At 39.9% G+C, this 19,178-nt stretch overlaps 1 protein-coding gene across 3 annotated transcripts in view; it reads left to right on the forward strand.

Annotated features, from left to right (window-relative positions):
• Window positions 1–11,512: 11,512 nt before the first annotated feature.
• htr4 (5-hydroxytryptamine receptor 4) overlaps window positions 11,513–19,178 on the forward strand; it is a 165,915-nt gene continuing 158,249 nt past the window's right edge. For all 3 annotated transcript variants that reach the window (XM_074649021.1, XM_074649023.1, XM_074649024.1), the window contains exon 1: window positions 11,513–11,971. The gene's annotated coding sequence lies outside the window, so the exon portion shown is untranslated. The remainder of the gene's footprint in view (window positions 11,972–19,178) is intronic.

The following is a 19,178-nucleotide window of genomic DNA, read 5'->3' on the forward strand; positions in this document are numbered from 1 at the left end:
ACAGACTGTTGTGGTGGGTCACTAGAGCTCAGCTCAACAAATCATGAGATTCAAATGAAACTTTTTCACCGTTAAAAAAAGACATCAGTTCTTTGAGGATTGTTGCTGAAATATAAAATGACTCATCTTAAAATGACTTCTTATAGCCAAATATTAATGTTAACTGTGGATGGGAACAGGTGTGCATACAGTGTAGACTGATGATTTTCAGACAGAAAAACAGTCTCCAGAATGGATCTCCCATTAGGAGACTGTTTTGGTGTTTGAAATCCATCAGTCAGCATGAAGCAGATGAGTTTCTTCACAACAACATTCTTGTTTGGCAGAAGGTGAAAAATTTTAACAAAACTCGTGACCTCTGAGGTTTAATCTGCTCATTACTGACCGAGTTAACCAGCAGCTGGAAATGATACGCTGTCGGATAACAAGGCAAAATCATTCTCCTGAAGGGGGCTGCAGCCTCTTTTTTACCTTTAGATAATATAATCATAAAAGGTATAAATGTATTAAATCGCAAATTATGTTGCATTTTCAGACTAATATAATGTTTGTAAAAGGGTCGGAATCAGAAATGTGGGTCCGTACAGTTGCTCTTATATATAATCATAAAGAAAAATAGAAATAAAGGAGAATGTAAAATGTGAATTTTGTTCATAATGGTACAATATATAACACAATATATGTAGAGAAATATAAATAAATAATACAAATAAGAAATGAGACATTCTAATATTTTTCCATGATTTTGTTCATCATTTTGGTGTAAATATGCTGATCTGTGAGGGTGCAGCAACATCACAAGAAGCTGCTGTAAAAGATGAATCATCACCGAGATGAGAAACTGTAAAAAAGGAAGTTGGTTACAAAGTCAAATCAATCTGTTTCCCCCCAAAACAAAATAACTTTTCCTTCCTATAACAGAAATGCTGTCACACGCTGTTTCACACACACTTTATAGTCATTATACTCGCAATGAGAATAAAAAGAGCCATATAGAGAGAGCATATGAGTTGTTTTCTTGTTGCTACATTGATGTTTATATAAGAGAGAGAAAGCAAGAAAGAAAAAAACAACAACATGTTATTCTGATAAACGGAACGTGGACAGGGTTTAACCAAAATGCCAAATAAATTAGGAGATTATTTGGCCCTGAAGGGAGGATATAAACGTCTCTGTGGCATCAGAGATGCTGAGCAGAGATGGATGTTGACCTGCCCACAGTCTAGTCACTGAAACTATGGTAACCATAAGTTCAAGCATGAAAAGCTGCTCACTCTACAGCAGAAAACAGTGAAAAACAAGTGACGTATCTGTTTGATACAAACCTTTATAGCCGTGTATAATTGTCATGTTATTTCAGCCCCATCTCCTAAAAAGAGGAAAAGCGAAACAGCATTGTCAATTACATTTCAAGGCTATTTTCTACCGAATTACGTTTGTTCTTGACGTATCACAAATATATTTCTAATTATAGTCCATGACAACATATTCTCACTCCCAACTCATCAAATACTGACGCACAGGGTACCCCTCTTGCGTTACTTTTGGACGTGTCAGGGACGGCATGGCAATATACACTTGATAGTGTCCTTTCAAAATAAACTTCCATTTTCACAGGAAGTTAGGTTTAGGCAACACAACCACTTAGGTAGGGTTAGGAAACGGTCGTGGTTGACGGTAACTTCACTGACTAGCGACTCACTGGACGCACTGGACTCACAGGACTGACGATACCGACGACTCACAAACACCGGTCTCCTGTTTGAAAGTCTTGTGTTGAGTGTGATTTGTGCTTGCAGCATTTGCGAGGGTCTTAAGTGTCCGCACATCACACCATCAGACACGGCTTGTCGCAGAGGTTCCGTGCCGTAGGTGTTCACATGTCCGTGCACATGCAACATTTTCTAAGAATACATACGCGGAGAAAATGGAGAACTTTGCGGCGCTTTGGGGGACGTTTCCTCGTCATGATTCCGTGTCAGCTCATGTCTGTGTGACTGTCTTGCAGAAAGTATAACCAAGGCTTAACAGTGTTCTTTAAAAAATATATACAGTATACCCGTTGACTTCGAGACGAGGGAATTAGAAGTGCAAAACTCATTTCAGGGTTTTAGGACTCACTCCTGGACCACACTATCCGGGAGAAAAAAAGTGCACTCGAAACATAATTGAGAATGCAGTTTAGTTAAAAGGGAACGTCATTTTTAGGAGACAGTTGTTGGTTAATTGTATTATCTTGTTATAAGAGGATAGAGACCTTTGATTGATGAGCAGAAAACTACATTTAATCTGGAAAACACATTCATGTTTTATGCTGTAAAATAATCTAAAAATTAGTCTGCATCCGTGTCTTGCTTGCAAAAAGTAAAAAAAAAAAAATGTTTGTAATCAATTTCTCTAAATCCTAAAGTGGTAACTTATTTATGTTAAAGTAGCTGCACACAACAACTTTAAATATGATTTTTAACATAAGTCCATGTCAACAAAGGGGGAGATCCTGCAGGCTATATAAACTTATAAAAGTATCTTCTCTCTGCATTGTTTTGATAAGGCGGTAACATATGTATTGTAAAAGCCTTTGGGGCCAGTAAAATGAAAACAAAAGAGGAAAAAGACAGTTTAAGACAGAGAATACACAGAGATAATAATTAGAAATGGAGCAAAGAATGAGAACAAAACCAGGGGAGGAGGAGAAACTAAGACAGAGAGGATAAAGAGAGGCAGGCAGTTGGAGAGAAGCCTGAGAGAGAAAAGCGATATGAGCCTCTGCAGTGACAATCAAAGCTGGCCGTTCCTGTCTGCCCGTCGTTATCTCTGCCAGCACCACGCCGCCGCTGCCGTCGCCGCCGCCTCCACAAAACGTCTGCAGATTCACAGACGCAGCTACAAATTATTACAAATGGTGGAAAAACACAGAGCGACGCACAGTGACTTCAGTGGAAAGACACACATTACACAGCATCTTAGTTAGGGTCAACCGGGTCGGTGAAGTTGTGAAAAACATGTGCATGATGGTTCTGTGGTTGTTCAGGATCCCTGCCAAAACTGTGACTGCCTGATTTTGTGTTTTAAATTAAACAAAACAGCCTTTCGTGTCTGCCATCGGTGCAACATGGTAGATCTGTACAACTGCAAAGGTAAAGAATGGCACCCTGGAGTTTTTTAGCCACACAAGTGATGTGGCTTTATGGATGTCGTTCTGTCTGTGTGCCAGTCAGTCGGTGGAGCCACCACCTCTGGTCCAGACTGAAATAACTCAACATCTACTGGTTGGATTGACATGAAGTTTTCTGCAGACATTCATGGTGGTGAGAGGATGAATCCTTTTTACTTTTCCCTAGCACAAGGCTTTTCACAACCCGTTGTCACTCCCACCAACGCACCAAGGCACCCTTTAGCGTCTTTAAGAGACACACCGGGCTTTTAACTAACAATGTAAACCCATCCATGTCAACTAACATAGCATAACAAGCTTGAAAGTGCGCGTAGGGCGGGTGGGAGATGAGGTTGGATGAGTCAAACACAGGACTTTCACCCAGGAGACCTTCGTTGGAAGTTTATTTTGAAAAGAGACTTTATGCATGTAAACTGTACGTTTCCTGTGAACACAGAAGTTTATTTTAAAAAGACAATGCATTTAAACTGACACGCCGTCCCTGACACGTCCAAAACTGATGCATGCTATACTATGGCCTATAACTTTTTAATGAGATTTTTTGACATACTAGAGGGTACCTAGAGCGTCATAGTTTGAAGTGTAGGGTCACTGACTAAGTGGCGGTATTTGACGATTTGGGAGTTGGATCAGAACAAATTTAGACAACCCCCTACTACACCGAGCCTCATTTTGGCAAAGTGGCATCATTAATTAGCTATTAATGATTCCTGTTTGCAGCGAATGAATAGGCAACTATCACTGGATTATTTTGATATTGGAGAAAACTTGAAAATGTCACTATTCTCAGTCAAGTTCTGGACTTAAGGAGCGTCTTTCAAGTGAACTTACGGACTTTTACTTGTGATGGATATGTTATGTTAGCATTTTCATTGTGAGCATGCGTTGCTGTAGACTCTATTGATGTTTGCTTTATTGATGTCTAAATCTGTCATTATCCCCCAGGAGTCAGAGGTGTTAAAAGATCATTCTGGAGGTTTTAATGGAATTTATTTTGGCAGATATTTCAGTTCTTGCTTTTTTCCTTCTTCAACACAGTTTTCAGTTTCCAAACCACATCTTATAATCAAATGAATCAACCTGAAAGAAAATCCTGCTTTTGTTGAAATGTTCACATTCCATTAAGCCCATCTGTGATCAGAGGTCATCAGTAAGCATCCACTTGCTTTAAAGGATCGCACGCCTAAAAAAAGGTTTTAGACGTATTGATTTGAAATGAAGCACAAGTCTGATTCAACTGGTGGGATTTAGATGTGACCCAGTTTGAAAGCTTCAGTGTTTGAAGTCATTTCACTGATACGGACCACAGCGGTTCACTCATGGTCCGCATCAGCTAAAAGTTTATTTCAGAGGAGGTCACAGCCGGGTCGCAAATATGAATTTCATTTTCAGCAGGCGCACAATGACACACTGGCTGAAACCACCAATCTCTGGTAGATGGGAAATAAAGTAAATATGTGAGAGTGAAATTTGTGCAAATAATTTTATTATATTAAATGCATTAGCTACACATCACTACGTCAAATCAAAATCACTTTTGTCACCAAACTCAGAATAGAAACTCTTTAATACTGTGAACAACATACATATTATTTCTATAATATTGTACAAAAGATAACATTTCAAAATAGCTCCAAAAGGCCAGATATTGATATGTTTGGTTTAATCAATACTCTCATGTCAAAGCTGAAATTGGCGCTAGAATACATCTCACTCTACCACACTGACATTTTCCTAGCTGACCTTTCTGTTAGCATACAGGCTTAACTAATAACGTGGCCGTGTAGCTGACTGTGAATGCTGTAAGTCTCTGGCTGTCTCTCATTATGAACAAAACCCAAAGATTTATTAACGGCTTCACATGAATAAGCTGCTCACAAACCAGAAGGAAGGAGCAGTCCCACATTTTGCATTAGAGAACCAAGAAGTTCTGACTCTCCGTCCACTCTCTATACTTCAGCTGTGCTTTGAGATTGAAAAATGGTGACAACACCTTTGTCAAATACCTGTCTACATCCGTTGGTCAGAATATTTGCTGTGAGCAATGCACATATGTTTAGGCAAATATAGTAAGTGTTTAGAACATATTAATAATATTTTGTTATCATCAAAGGATGTATGTAAAATATCCAACAAACTCTCCTTAAAATGTCCAAAAACTATGAGTAAAATATAAAAAAAAGAATCCAAACATTGTTAAATATCTGAAAAAATAGTTAGAAATGGTTTTTTTATAAAATATCCGCAAAAAAACTCAGTAAAGTATGAAAAAACATCCAAACATTTTTAGCAAAATATTGGAAAAATTACTAAAATATCTGACAAAAAAATTATAAAACATCCAACAAAATATCAGTAAAATATCTGAAGATTTTGTAAAATATTGGACAAAAATTAGTAAAACATCCAACAAAAAATTATAAAATATCCAAAAAAATTAAATTTTTTTGTTTGAAAAAATATGAGGTAAAATATGAAAAAAGACCAAACATTGTTAATACAATATCTGGAAAATAGTAAAAAATAAAATAAAACAGACTGCTGTGAGAACAAGCTGACAACAACTGACAACCCCAATGAAAGAAGCCACAAACTGTTCAGAGCCAAATTAAAAGCCGAGAGAGTCCCTGACAACTCAGAACAGTAGAATATTCCTTTTTAAAGCATGATTACTGTTAACACTACTGGCTATTAAATATAGCTAGAAGTATATATTTATTTATAGAGGGTAATTTGTCCTTTTGTTCTTATCTCTTATCCCTTTTGTCAACTGAATTCAGCTTTTTCCCAGCACACATTTAAACACGTCTCATCAGGATACACACAGGTGTAATTAATAACATTAACGATTGTAGGTGAGCCGAGTACAGCATCTTGGTGTCCTGCCTGCTGGTTCAGGCATCGTTAGTGTCATTAGTTCCACCTGTGATTTTCCTGCTTCGACAAGTTACGCTGTCTGCTGTAACATTTTCAGGCATGTTAGTGTTGTTACTTGGTGCCATCAAAGTTCAAATCATTGCTGCCTAAATAAACCGTTTTAAATGAGACTGTGCTCTGGAGGAACATAACTCCAAACATTTTTCTTAGCATTGATAAAGATGAAGCTCCTATTGATTGCAGCAGCTGAGGAGATGGATGTTGCACCGTCAAAACACAAAATTAATAAACAGAAAAATATTTTTAAAATATGAAAAAAAATCCAAACATTGTAAGTAAAATGTCTGAAAAATTAGTAAAACATCTGACAAAAAATTAGTAAAATATCTAACAACATATCAGTAAAATGTTCGAAAAATATTAGTACAATATGAAAAAAAATCCAAATGTTGTTAGTAAAATATTAAAAACTGTAAAGTATATAAAACATAAATTTTATTAAATATCCCCCCAAAAAATGTCAGTAGAATGTTGAAAAAAAATATTAGTAAAATATGAAATAAAATCAAAACAATATGTAAAAATATCCCAAAATATATTTATTTAGATTCTGTATTCTGTCTGGCGGATCACACTGCCGTAAATTCTCCACATTCATATATAGTACAGTTTGTTTCACACCTGTATTTTATAGCAAAGAGGTTAGACTGTGCCAAGTAACAAAAATAAAACGGTATTGTACATACTTGTATGTTTTCTTTTATGGTATTGGCAGGTTTATTCCCCTGAAATCCACAGAAAGAAGATAATACCTCTCTTTCATTGTTTACTCTGTTACCTCATTGTTTGGCTTTTATGAGAACACGTACTAAGAAGGGTCTCTTGAATCTGAACAAAAAATAAATGAGCGGTGAGGTCATGTGTGCTGGAGCACTTGGTTTTCCTCACAGCCTTAAATATCCCTTAAAAAAATCAATACAGAACTAAACATGAACAAAGATGTACTGAATGCAGAGATAAATACACTCTGCTGTCCTTTCACACTGTGGATCTGTGAGGAGTACCTGCACTTTTGTAGCTGCATTAGATGCTGTGCTCCTGCATTAACCTCATATATTTCTGTGCCTTAATTACAGTTGGTGAATAAAAGGAACCCAAGGTGTCCTTGAGGCTGGAGCTGAGTGTTTGGTACTTCAAATGCACTTCAAGTCTTTTTTTTATTTTACTGAAGGTCAGTTTATTTGAGTGCAGATTCTTAGTTTTCATCATCCTGATTTGTCAACAAATGAATAGCATAATACTGCAATAGAAATATATGAATATATTATGCAATATTCCTTCTGGAAATGTGAGACAAACTACAGTATTTCATAGTGTTTTGTCTTATTTGGCCTTAAAAACATCAAGATTGCAAAAAGTGTCCCCTGACAAATAGTACATTTATTCACATTACAAGTGGACAATGACACCTATCAGAGCGGTATATGGCCTACATGATGCCGCAGTGAACTAAAGTAAAATTGGGTTACAGAAAACAGGCTTACATGTAATGATTTTGTGAAATGAGAGGACAGAAGGAAAATGGTGAAAGCTCATCACAGGAAACCATTAGAGCAGACCACAGAGATCCAGAGAGCCCTGAACCATTTGAGGATATCAGGAAAGATGAAAGTTTGGTCGTCTCTCTCTCTGCACCTCTATTCCAACTTCTAATGGACTTCGTATTATTTGTAGTCAGGACACAATATGATGCTATTTGTCCTCGGGGAGTTTAGTTTGCAGGCCTGTGAGGCCAGAAGAAACCAAACAGTACATCCAACATGTGAGCTAGAAGCATCCACACATACTGCACTGTTCATTTAAATGAATACAAATGTCAACCCAGCCATGCTATACTAACATATAGGGAACACTTTCCATGCAAAACAGGTGGCCACCTACAAGTCTGAAAAGTGAAGCCAATGCTGAAGTGCCTTAAACTTGCATTCTTTCTAATAGCCAGCAGGGGGCGACTCCTCTGGTTGTTAAAAGAAGTCTGATTGTATAGAAGTCTATGAGAAAATGACCCTACTTCTCTCTTGATTTATTACCTCACTAAACATTATAAACATGAGTTTATGGTCTCAGTCGCTCAAGTGTTCTTCAATACAGCATGATGTTCATTTAGTAAACTATGGTCCCATTTAGAGTCAAATAGACCATAAAGCAGGGGATGCTTTAGGGCGTGACTACCTTGTGATTGACAGGTCGCTACCACGGTCTGGGTGAACATTTTAAGGACATTACGCGTGTCATGATAACGCATTTTAGGCTTTTTGTGTGTCAATTCACGTCACATCGTTGGCGGCACAAAAAGCTACGGCTGTCCGGAAGACAATTTTTTGGTCTTCAAAGCTTCAGTGAGTAATATCATAAGGTATTTGAAGCTTTGCGGCGCGGCTGGCTGGCAGCCTGTCGGCTCCACCTCCCCTGTTTCAGTGTCCGGGACAGTGCCACGGCCACACTACTGTTCACACATGCATAATAATAAAATGATGATGATAATGATAATGTTGTGGAATCATACCTTATTTCATGAGCAATTTTGGGATTCGAGTCTTCGAAGCATTGGGTCAGCCCTATAATAAACATGTCACAAACATGTGAATGTAACTTCAAAATAACTCAACAACACTTTGGGACACAAACAGCAGTCTCCTGATTTAAAGTCCTGTGGACCCATGCACCTCTCACCATCAGCGTCACTAGCTCTGAGCGTTGCATATTCACACGGATGTGTTTTCATTTTAGTCAGTACAGACTACATGGTGTGAAATGACACGCCAAGCAGGAATGGCATTGTTATAGAACATGAAATAACTTACAGTTGGTAGACAGGCAGGCAGGCAAGTATAGGTCAAATAGGACACTTTCTGCCAAACATTTGGAAACCCTGAACAAACAAAAACTGTAAGGTATAGCTAAAGAGAAGGCACAGGGTGAAACTATATATATATAAAGTAGAAAAAGAGTTTGACTGTATACAGATGATATGGGCTATATCAGCTTGTACAGACAGGACTGTCTCTGTATCTCCGTCTTCTACATTTCATCTTTACGTAACTCACCCTAATCAGCCATTAACAAGCTTCTCAAAAAGCCTCAAAAACCAATCCAGGATTCCTTTTGAGTGAGTTAATCTGATAATTCAGATTTCAGGAGAGCAGACTGACTCCTACTAACTGTACATAAGTGAATTTGAACTCCGGTAAGGAGAATTACTTTTACTGGTTGTGTTTCTAAGAATAGCTTTATAGACCATGGTTTACCGGTATTTCTGTTTTTGAACGTCATCTTGGCATTTAACCTCTTTTGAATCAGATTTTATGTCCAGATAATGTCAATTTCTTAGCTACCTAACCACAGTATCATATTTATTTTATTAAGAGCAACTTCTTCCTCCTATGTGGACATACGGTATTTGGCAGATAGACCAGACCGTGACTCAGAGTGAGAGGAGGTTATTAGTTCTGCCCACTGTTTGTTGTCTCTGATGAATATATTGTGGGTGGAACAATAGATCGGCCTCGGGCCATCACGCATCGGACACCACTGATTGAATTTCGACTAAAGTTGAGGGAGTTTAATGTGTCATTAGTTTGTTTTGTCCCTCTTAAAGGCCTAGAGGTGGGAATTCATTTGTCACACATAATATCTTTGAGACCACCAATTGTTTTATTCACAGAAAGTATGATGTGTGTCATTGCTCTATTTTTTTTAGCCTCTGGGCGATGATACAACTTTCACTCACTGAATTTAGCCTAAATTTGACATCATTACACTGCCGACTGTGTTAATTGTACCTGGAGTTGCATTCGACCCAGACGCCACTGACTAAACCTGAAAACTCGGGGAAATGACGCACCTTATGGCGCTGCATGGCCCGAGGCGGAAATATAGTTAAGGCTCAAACCAAGGTGACATATTCATTACCGACTGGCCGGGATAAGGGAAACCTATAGACAATCATGTGATTAGTCGTGATTAAATATTTTGAATCGATTGACAGCCCTAGGTTTTTTTTTCTCCACAAACATCTGGCAACCTCCAGAAAATATCTCGCGACCCCCTTGGTGGTCCCGTAACCCTGCAGGTAAAGAACCACTGCTCAATCAATTAATCTCTGAATTTTCAAAAACAAGCAGTAAGAATTGAAGATGTAAGTCAAACTGGGGATGCACATAATATCAGCTATTAGTAGAATTAAAGTTGAAACATCAGTACATGGTGTTGACCATAAACCACCCTGAGCGTATGGTGCACTGTGATCTCACTGGTGCACTGTGACCTCTGACCATTCACATCCTAAATATTGGTCAAATGAAAATGATCAGTAGCTATAAATCAATAAAGCCTCAAAGGTCATCTGCATTCAAGGTCAAATTTAGTTTTTTTTCCATTCAAGGGTCAAAGTTAAGGGCTTGTTATAGCCTATTGATTGAGGTAAAAACAAAAAAAAGGTTTTACTGCAGAACCGAGAAGATCACAGCACAAAGCTCTGCGCTCCTTTTCACCTCCAGAATCACATCTCTCTCCTTTCACTCCAGCGGCACATATACGCAGCGACATAACCATGAATCATGATGGACAAATGTAGAGTGACAATGACAGAAGGAAAAGAGAGAGAGAGAGAGAGAGAGGGATAGAGGGAAGGAAAAGAGAGAGAGAGAGAGAGAGAGAGAGAGGGATAGAGGGAAGGAAGAAAGAGAGAGAGAGAGAGAGAGAGGGATAGAGGGAAGGCCGAAAGAGAGAGAGAGAGAGAGAGAGAGAGGGATCAAGGGAAGGAAAAGAGAGAGAAAAAGATAGAGGGAAGGAAAAGAAAGAGGGATAGAGGGAAGGAAAAGAGAGAGAGAGATGGATAGAGTGAAGGAAGAAAGAGAGAGAGAGAGAGGGATCGAGGGAAGGAAAAGAGAGAGAAAAAGATAGAGGGAAGGAAAAGAAAGAGAAAAAGATAGAGGGAAGGAAAAGAGAGAGAGAAAGAGATAGAGGGATAGAGGGAAGGAAAAGAGAGAGAGAGAGAGAGAGAGAGGGATAGAGGGAAGGAAAAGAGAGAGAGAGAGAGGGATAAAGGGAAGGAAAAGAGAGAGCGAGAGAGGGAAGGGAAAGAGAGAAAGAGAGAGAGAGAGGAATCAAGGGAGGGAAGAGAGAGAAAGATAGAGAGAGGAATAGAGGGAAGGAAAAGAGAGAGAGAAAGAGAGAGAGAGAGAGAGGGATAGAGGGAAGGAAAATAGAGAGAGAAAGAGAGAGAGAGAGAGAGAGAGAGAGAGAGAGAGAGAGAGAGAGAGAGAGAGAGAGGGATAGAGGGAAGGAAAAGAGAGAGAGAAGGAAAAGAAAGAGAGAAAGAGAGAGAGAGGGATAGAGGGAATAGAGAGAGAGATGGACGGATGCTTCCTCCACTTCAGGGCTAAAGAGGAGGGACTAGTTAATGTCCACTGTGAGTTCAGGCAGAGCTGCTGACTGACTGACTGACTGACTCCTCTCAGTCCGCTCAGACTCTCCACATCATCTGCGGGGTCTCCTCTACTCTCCACGAACTCCTGCACTCTCCACGAGGTTTCTCCACTCCTCCCTGTCTCCCTCTCTCTCTCTCTCTCTCTCTCTCCTCGGTGTCTCCTCTCCAGACGCGCACCGCACAGTCGCTCTTTTGCGCACAGACACTCTCCATTCCCACTTGTCTCCACTGCGCTCCTCTTTATCCTTCCACTCCTCCAGAGCGTCAGAGCCTCGACCTCTGGCTGCTTCACTTTCTCTTTCAAAGGTTCAGTATAATTAAGTTCGCGCGCTGTGCACTCCGGACTGAAGAAACAATGTGATTCTGGTCTCGTGGGGGATTTAGTGTCGTGACATGCTTTCAGGACCCGGCGTCTCCACAAGGAAATGGTGAGTTAAATCCGCTTTATTCTCTCCAGATTATCAGCCTACTGTGCCTTTCCCAACTCGTTTTGTCTCCAGTGTGACCTTTGGAGATAAAGTGACGCTCACACAACACAGAGGAAGTGTGACCTTCCTCAAATTCAAAAATATCTTATATTGTTGCTGTAATTTGAAGTCTGTGGTGTGAGTTTTTGGTCACCTTGGAGCTATTTGGAATCCCCTTAATGAGCAACAATGCAATTATATTCCCATGTTAGATATAATTTGCAGAGTTTATTCTAACATTTGTGGCATTTATAATATTGTTAAAGGAACTTGTGGTGGTGCTGTCAGGGGGTAATAGTTCTTGTGATGGTGTTTGAACGCTCAATTGCATCACATAACTTTAAATAACAAATCACCAAAGTGTGTTTTTTACTGTAAATTATAAAATATAGTGAAGCCTATAGTTTTCCATTTGTAGAAATTCCCATTCTCTCACTTCATAATGATCTGTTTAAAATGTGGATTACATAGTTTTCCATGCACGTGTTTCCGGGAGTGTGAGGCTGCATGTTAAGTAATCTATTGATAAGGAGGGCTATAGATCCTGTTCTATCAATCTATTCTATAGATAGACTGTCAGCTGTCACATGTTGGTTGTGTGCATGAAGCAGGAGGCTGCACTGCAGCGACCCGCTGGTTCCTGTAAGCGATGGAAAATCTGTGATATTGTTGCATTGTTGGGAATTATTGTGTTTCTGTGGGTTTCATTTAAGAGTAACAGCAAGTTTTTACTAATTTGTGTTCTGTGATTGATGCTCCTGTATTGTTTTGCAGCAGAGCTTGAATTGAAACTGTTTCTAAATCAGCGTTTTATTTGGATTTCCATCTTGAGTTTTATCCCAAACTGAGATTTTTAGTGTTAAAGTTGAGTCAGAAGAGACTCTGACAGCGCCTGCTGCAAATGAAACACATTGAAGATTGATTTTAAAGACTGTAAGGATTGTAAGACTTTTGCAAGTTGATGTTTTTGAGGTAGTAATACGAATAATTCTCAATGGGTTTCTCGCGGCTATATTTTAGATTTAGGATAATAGAACACTCTATTGTCGGATATCTTCTTTCATCTCTCTCAATTGTAAAACATTTAAATGCTGCACAATATCACAAACAGACAGCTGCAGTTTCTTCCTAACTTATAACTAAAAAACTTCACCTGTACCCGACTAACTTCACTGTGCAGTGACTTAAGGGCTTTGATTATTGTGGTTATGTAATATTTATGGAGCAGGCATGCAGGGAATCAGTGCGCCCCGATCAAAGGTGCAGGTACAATGTGTCGTTTACAGCTCACCTTCCCTCCAGCTCGCCCACGACCGATCAGAGCCTGCAGATAAAGGACCATGTGAGATGGATTACAGCACAGCCAGAGTACTGTCAATTTGACAGTCAATGCAAATCAAAGTGCAAAAATGCATGTAAATTGTACATCAATTTGGGCGCCAGGACTCCTGAGATTGACTCTAAATCACTGGCTTAAAAACATGGCTGTTTTTAAAGTTCCTTTTCTGTCTGCATGCAGACGTAAACACATCCCTCATTTACACTGGAACAACACACTCACGAGTGTGCACACAGGAGGGCATCAGGAAAACAAACTGAAGAGATGAATAAGACATAGTTGCTGAGCAGCAGCTGCAGCAGCTCTCTAGTTTTCCTTGAATCGACTCGTGGATGTGGATTTCTCCTCCCACACTTTAACAAGCAGAAGCTCCTCTCCAGATGCACCCCGTTTGACTTTTAGTGCTTTGCTTTCCTGAAGAGTTGTGCTGTCGTGAGTCTTTACATGGTTGTTTACATGCATACATTTGTGCGTGAGTGTTTGCATGTGGCCTGAGGCTGTGTTTGCACTGGGTTTAGAAATAAGCCTTTACGGAAAAATGGTTTTGAGTCCAGTCCGGTTCACTTTGTTTCCATGACACCAGGTGGCCTGCTCCCTGCACTCTACATGTCAAAGTGTCCGCGGGCAAGATACTGAACCCCAAATTGCTTTAAGTGTGTGTGTGAATGTTTAACGCTCCTGATGAGTAGGTGGCACCTTGTATGGCAGCCTCTGCCACCAGTGTATGAATGTGTGTGTGAATGCTGACTTGTGTTGTAAAGTGCTTTGAATGGTCACTTAGATTAGAAAAGCTCTATATAAATGCAGCCCATTTACCACCCCCGTAGGTTTGGTTCTCCAAAAGACATACGGTATAATAAACACAATAATACTCATTCTGAAATAACAAATAATACTTTTATGAAATAGTTGACAGATTGATTAGCTGAAATATGTTGATTGCTACAGCTTCAAAAATGAACTCTTGAAGCTTTTCTGTGTTTCATGTTCATAGTGGGATTCTCAAGCGATTCAAATATTTAATTGCGATTAATCGCATGATTGTCCATGATTCATTGCCATTAATTGCAAATTAATTACATATTTGTATCTGTTCAAAATGTACTTAAAGGGAGATTTGTCAAGTATTTAATACTCTTATCAACATGGGAGTGGACAAATATGCTGCTTTAAGCAAATGCATGTATATATTTATTATTGGAAATCAATTAACAACTCAAAACAATGACAAATATTGTCCAGAAACCCTCTCAGGTTCTGCATTTAGCATAAAAAATATGCTCAAATCATAACATGGCAAACTCAAGCCAGTGTGTCAGTGTGCTGACTTGACTATGACTTGCCCCAACCGAATTTGATTATCATAAAGTGGGCATGTCTGTAAAGGGGAGACTTGTGGGTATCCATAGAATCCATTTTCATTCATATATCTTGAGGTCAGAGGTCAAGGGACCCCTTTGAAAATGCCCTGCCAGTTTTTCCTCGCCAAAATTGAGTGTAAGTTAAGAGCCTCCTTCGCGACAAGCTAGTATGACATGGTTGGTACCAATGGATTCCTCAGGTTTTGTAGTTTCATATGATACAAGTATCTTTACTCTAGCTTTAAACCTGAGCCTGCTACAACCTCGAAATTGCAAGTTGCGTTAATGCGTTAAAAAATTAGTGGCGTTAAATTATATTTATGTTAACGTGTTATTAACTTTGACAGCCCTAGTTATGACATTTTATGAAATATGTTCAACTGGGAAGACTGGAGACCCTAGGGAAGACCCCACAGGAATGATTATATATGTCGTCAGGCCTTGGGATCCCTCAGGAAGTGTTGGGGAGGACAAGCTACCTCGCTTAACTGTGACCCAGATGTGGACAAATTAGAGAAATTGGACAGACGGATGAGAAAGAAAATAATCAACAGATTTATCTATAGGGATAATTATCATGCTAACCTCACTTGGGTTTTCATATTGAGCTGATTTTAGGCCCAGACACTACAAGATTACAACCGGAGCTTGTAAACAACAGTTAGATGGAGTCATGGATGACCATTGGTTGGTCAGTATCAGACTTTAATTTTCAGCCAATCAACTGCTCCAATTGGTTAATTCGTTTTTTTTCTTCACTTAAAAGCTGCAATAAGTGATTTGTGTCCACTAGAGGGCATAATGTAAACTTTAAAACAGACGGTCAGCAACAAACTTTGACTGCATGTCAAGATTTTCTGCATAGCTAACATTTCAACACACAGATCTCTACTGAGTAGAAAGTGATTTGAACTTGTGCACTAGGAGCAGTTTAAGTGTAGGAGGTTGGTAAAATCTGCTGGAGGGTGGTTGATTATGAGTAATCTATGTCTCTTGAGAGCTTCAGTCTGAGCGCTGACTCAGTTTTTGGGGATAATTCGTGCTCATTTTAACACTGAATTGAAGACAGAATGATGAACAGTTTGTCTGTCCTCTTTAACGTCACGCTGTTCCTGTGATCAATGTGTAGATATGAGCTATATTTAGAGTGTTATAGAACAGTCAATGCACACATGTCAAAGTAAGTGATTGTAATATTGATTATTTTAGACTAGCAGCAGCTGACATTGTGGGACATGCTATCTCTAAACATGTTCAGTACTTTGTCACTGTGTACATTCAGTATGACTGAGGCTATGACCAGTGCACCATGGGATACGTGGATAAAAGACTTGCACCATAATGTGCTGGCAAATTAAAAAAATCCATCCCAGTCATCTACAAATGATGTACATATGCAAATATTCTGCATTAATGATTTTGTTTTGGGCCAACATAATGCTGATTCAACCGGTTCAGTGCCAACGGAGCCGTCGTAAATGTTCACATCCAGCAGGAAAAAGAGACGATGTAAGCAGTTGGTGTATCAAGTTTTTGGCCCGTCTCACTCTACTAGTGAGTGTATCCAAAGGCTTTTTTAACTTAAATAGCGGGTCCATCTGCTTTCTCTCTTTTTTTTTCAAATGGAAGTGGGTTGTATGTATACTCCCGTGTTCTGTGAGGTGAAATGACTGTTTTTGTGAATGGAGTCTGGTGGCTTTGAAGACAGCGATATAACGGCTTCAGTTCCTTGTCAGAAAGGGCTGTCTGGCCATCCTACAGCCCTTTCTGACGGGGAAATGAAACAGTTATATCGCTGTCTTCAAAGCCACCAGACTCCATTCACAAAAACATTAATTTGACCTCTCAGGACACAGAAGTTGCTGGTCTACCGCTGCCTCGATCGGCTAGTTTGTTTGTGTTATTGTGTGACTTTCGGATCCGAACTTAGTAGAATCTGTAGGCAACAGGACAAGATTTTGGCATCAGAAGCGTTCTGGTTTCTGTTTGTAGTTTGAGCAGTGTTGACCAATCACATTCAAGTGGGCTTTGGTTTAATGCAGGTAAACCGTCCGTGTTGAGAGCAAAAGAGGTGGAACGCATTGGCCGAAATGCAATCTGGGAACCCACTGGCTATCGTCTGATGATGTTTTCGCTTTTTCGTGGTTTAAAATTCTCTTATAAACTGGCTACTTGTGAACAATCTGGTCGTACATGTCGTCTCTCAACTCCAACTTAATAGATCACCCTAAATGTTACACACTGTTCCTTTAAGAGTTGCTGTGTATGTTAGTACAGTTGTGTCTCATCCACACCATTTTTGTGGCATTTTTGTTTGCTCTTTTTCTGGCTTTGGCACAGGAAGATGGCCTTTCCATTATTAATCCCATCTACAAAGCTTTTTTTCTAACAGTGGAAACAGCAGGTAGTGAGCACAACACCAGACTTATCTGAACACTGGAAACACTGGAGATGTAGGCAGGAGAGTAGAGGTTGAGAACCAGGCGAATTATGGGCGACTAAATATTTGTCGATGCAAAATGTGTGCAAATTAACATCATTCATAAGAGATGTGGTTAAAAATGCAATGACACGACATACATGTGTACTTATAGACACATGTTGAATCTACGAGTATTTGACAGAATGTGGGTCAGAAACCACCTCGTGCTGCTTGATGAATCCATTTTCGGACTTTATCCTGAAGTGTTGTAATAGAAGTTCATACAGAGAACGTGTTCAGTCAGCTGGAAGCATGAAGACTACCAGGGGGGTTGCAGGGTTTTCACATGATGATGCATACACAGGTGCTTGCTTGCTCTCACACGCACACACGCACACACACACACACACACACACACACACACACACACACACACACACACACACACACACACACACACACACACACACACACACTTTCTCTCGCTCTCTGCTGCTTAGGGTGATCAAAATGAGCTTATGCAACAATCCAGCAGTTTGGGTCAATAACTGAATCTGCAGGACACCTACACACACACACACACACACACACACACACACACACACACACACACACACACACACTAGAGAGATGCATCTGCTAAGAATCAATAGTCACCTCCCTCCCTCTCTTCCCTCATTGTCTGCTGTCAGCCCGTTCTCACTCCCAACACACCAAGTAAAGACACTTGGTCAGTGCCCCTTGACGTCTAATACCGACGCACCGAGGCATCCTTTAGCGTCTACAGTATATGAGATGCACCGGGCTTTCCACTAACTCCAATGTAAACCCATCCGATTCATTATTAGACGGTCAGAGCAACTGACGTAGTATAAAGGCAGAGAAAGTCCACGTTTAGGGAGGAGGTTTGGGTGGATGGATCAAACAAACACAGGACTTTCACCCAAGAGAGTGTCCCGCGTGAAACCAAGTCAGCGTTGAGTTACATAACTTCCGAACTTACTAACGGCAGTTATGTAACAAACATACTTATTTTAACCCAAACGATGATCTCTTACTGCTGCCTTCAAACTTGTGAGCTTGTGGTTGCAACATGGGAAGTTGTGTTCATGATATGCTTGGTGTTCCAGTGGTAAGTTGTGAGAACAAAGCTGCTAGCGCTAGGCAACAGCGTCAGTGTCTAGAAGCCACAGAGGCTAGCAATTTAGCACCTATGATGTAAGTTTATTTTGAAAAGAGACTGTATCCATGTCATGAGCGGAAACTGATATACCTAGAGCATCATAGTTTGAAGCGTAGGGTCACTGACCAAGCGTTTGTATTTGCTGCTGTGATCTTTGCACCTGATAGGGTGACCACAAAGTGCTTTGGCGTTGTTCTGCATATTTAACTGTATTAAAATCACAAGTCTGATCAATTGCAGCATTTGCATTTACACAACCTGCACTAAAAACCAAGCAAACTCACATACACTGTAACCAGTGGAGTTCTGTGTGAGTACAAGCATGCAACATGAAGCACCAATGAGACCAGGTATTATCTGAGACCTGCATACTATTTGAATACCAGCTTTTATATGAGAATGTATGAAAATCCATGTGAGTTAGCGGCTTGAAATATCGGTCTTACCCAGTACCTGAATACACATGCACAAGTATTCTGTAGAAAGACAAATGCACACACAGAAGTGATTTGCATATTGTTCAGCAGAAATCTCCCCGATTCTCTCAGCCTGTTGTTGAGCTATCTGAGCTGCTGAATAGAGGTAATTACCGCTGTCAGATCTGCTCCTGAACGCAGCTTCAGCTAAACACACTGGGGCTCTGATATCACGCCGTCCTTCACGGGATTCAGGGTGACGAGGGCTGTCGGTGTGGGAGGAATCAGAGCGTCTCCAGAGATGATGAGGATTTAAAAAACTAGAACACCAGTCAGGAAATCAGGTTTTTTTAGAGTGAGAAAGAGAGCTGTCTGCGAAGAAGTCAGTTTGATTTCATTCATCCATCAGCCTCAGTATCACTGTGTGTACTCATTTTGTCTACTCTC

Source organism: Sebastes fasciatus, chromosome 10 (assembly GCF_043250625.1).
Source record: "Sebastes fasciatus isolate fSebFas1 chromosome 10, fSebFas1.pri, whole genome shotgun sequence".
NCBI classification, from domain to species: Eukaryota; Metazoa; Chordata; class Actinopteri; order Perciformes; family Sebastidae; genus Sebastes; species Sebastes fasciatus.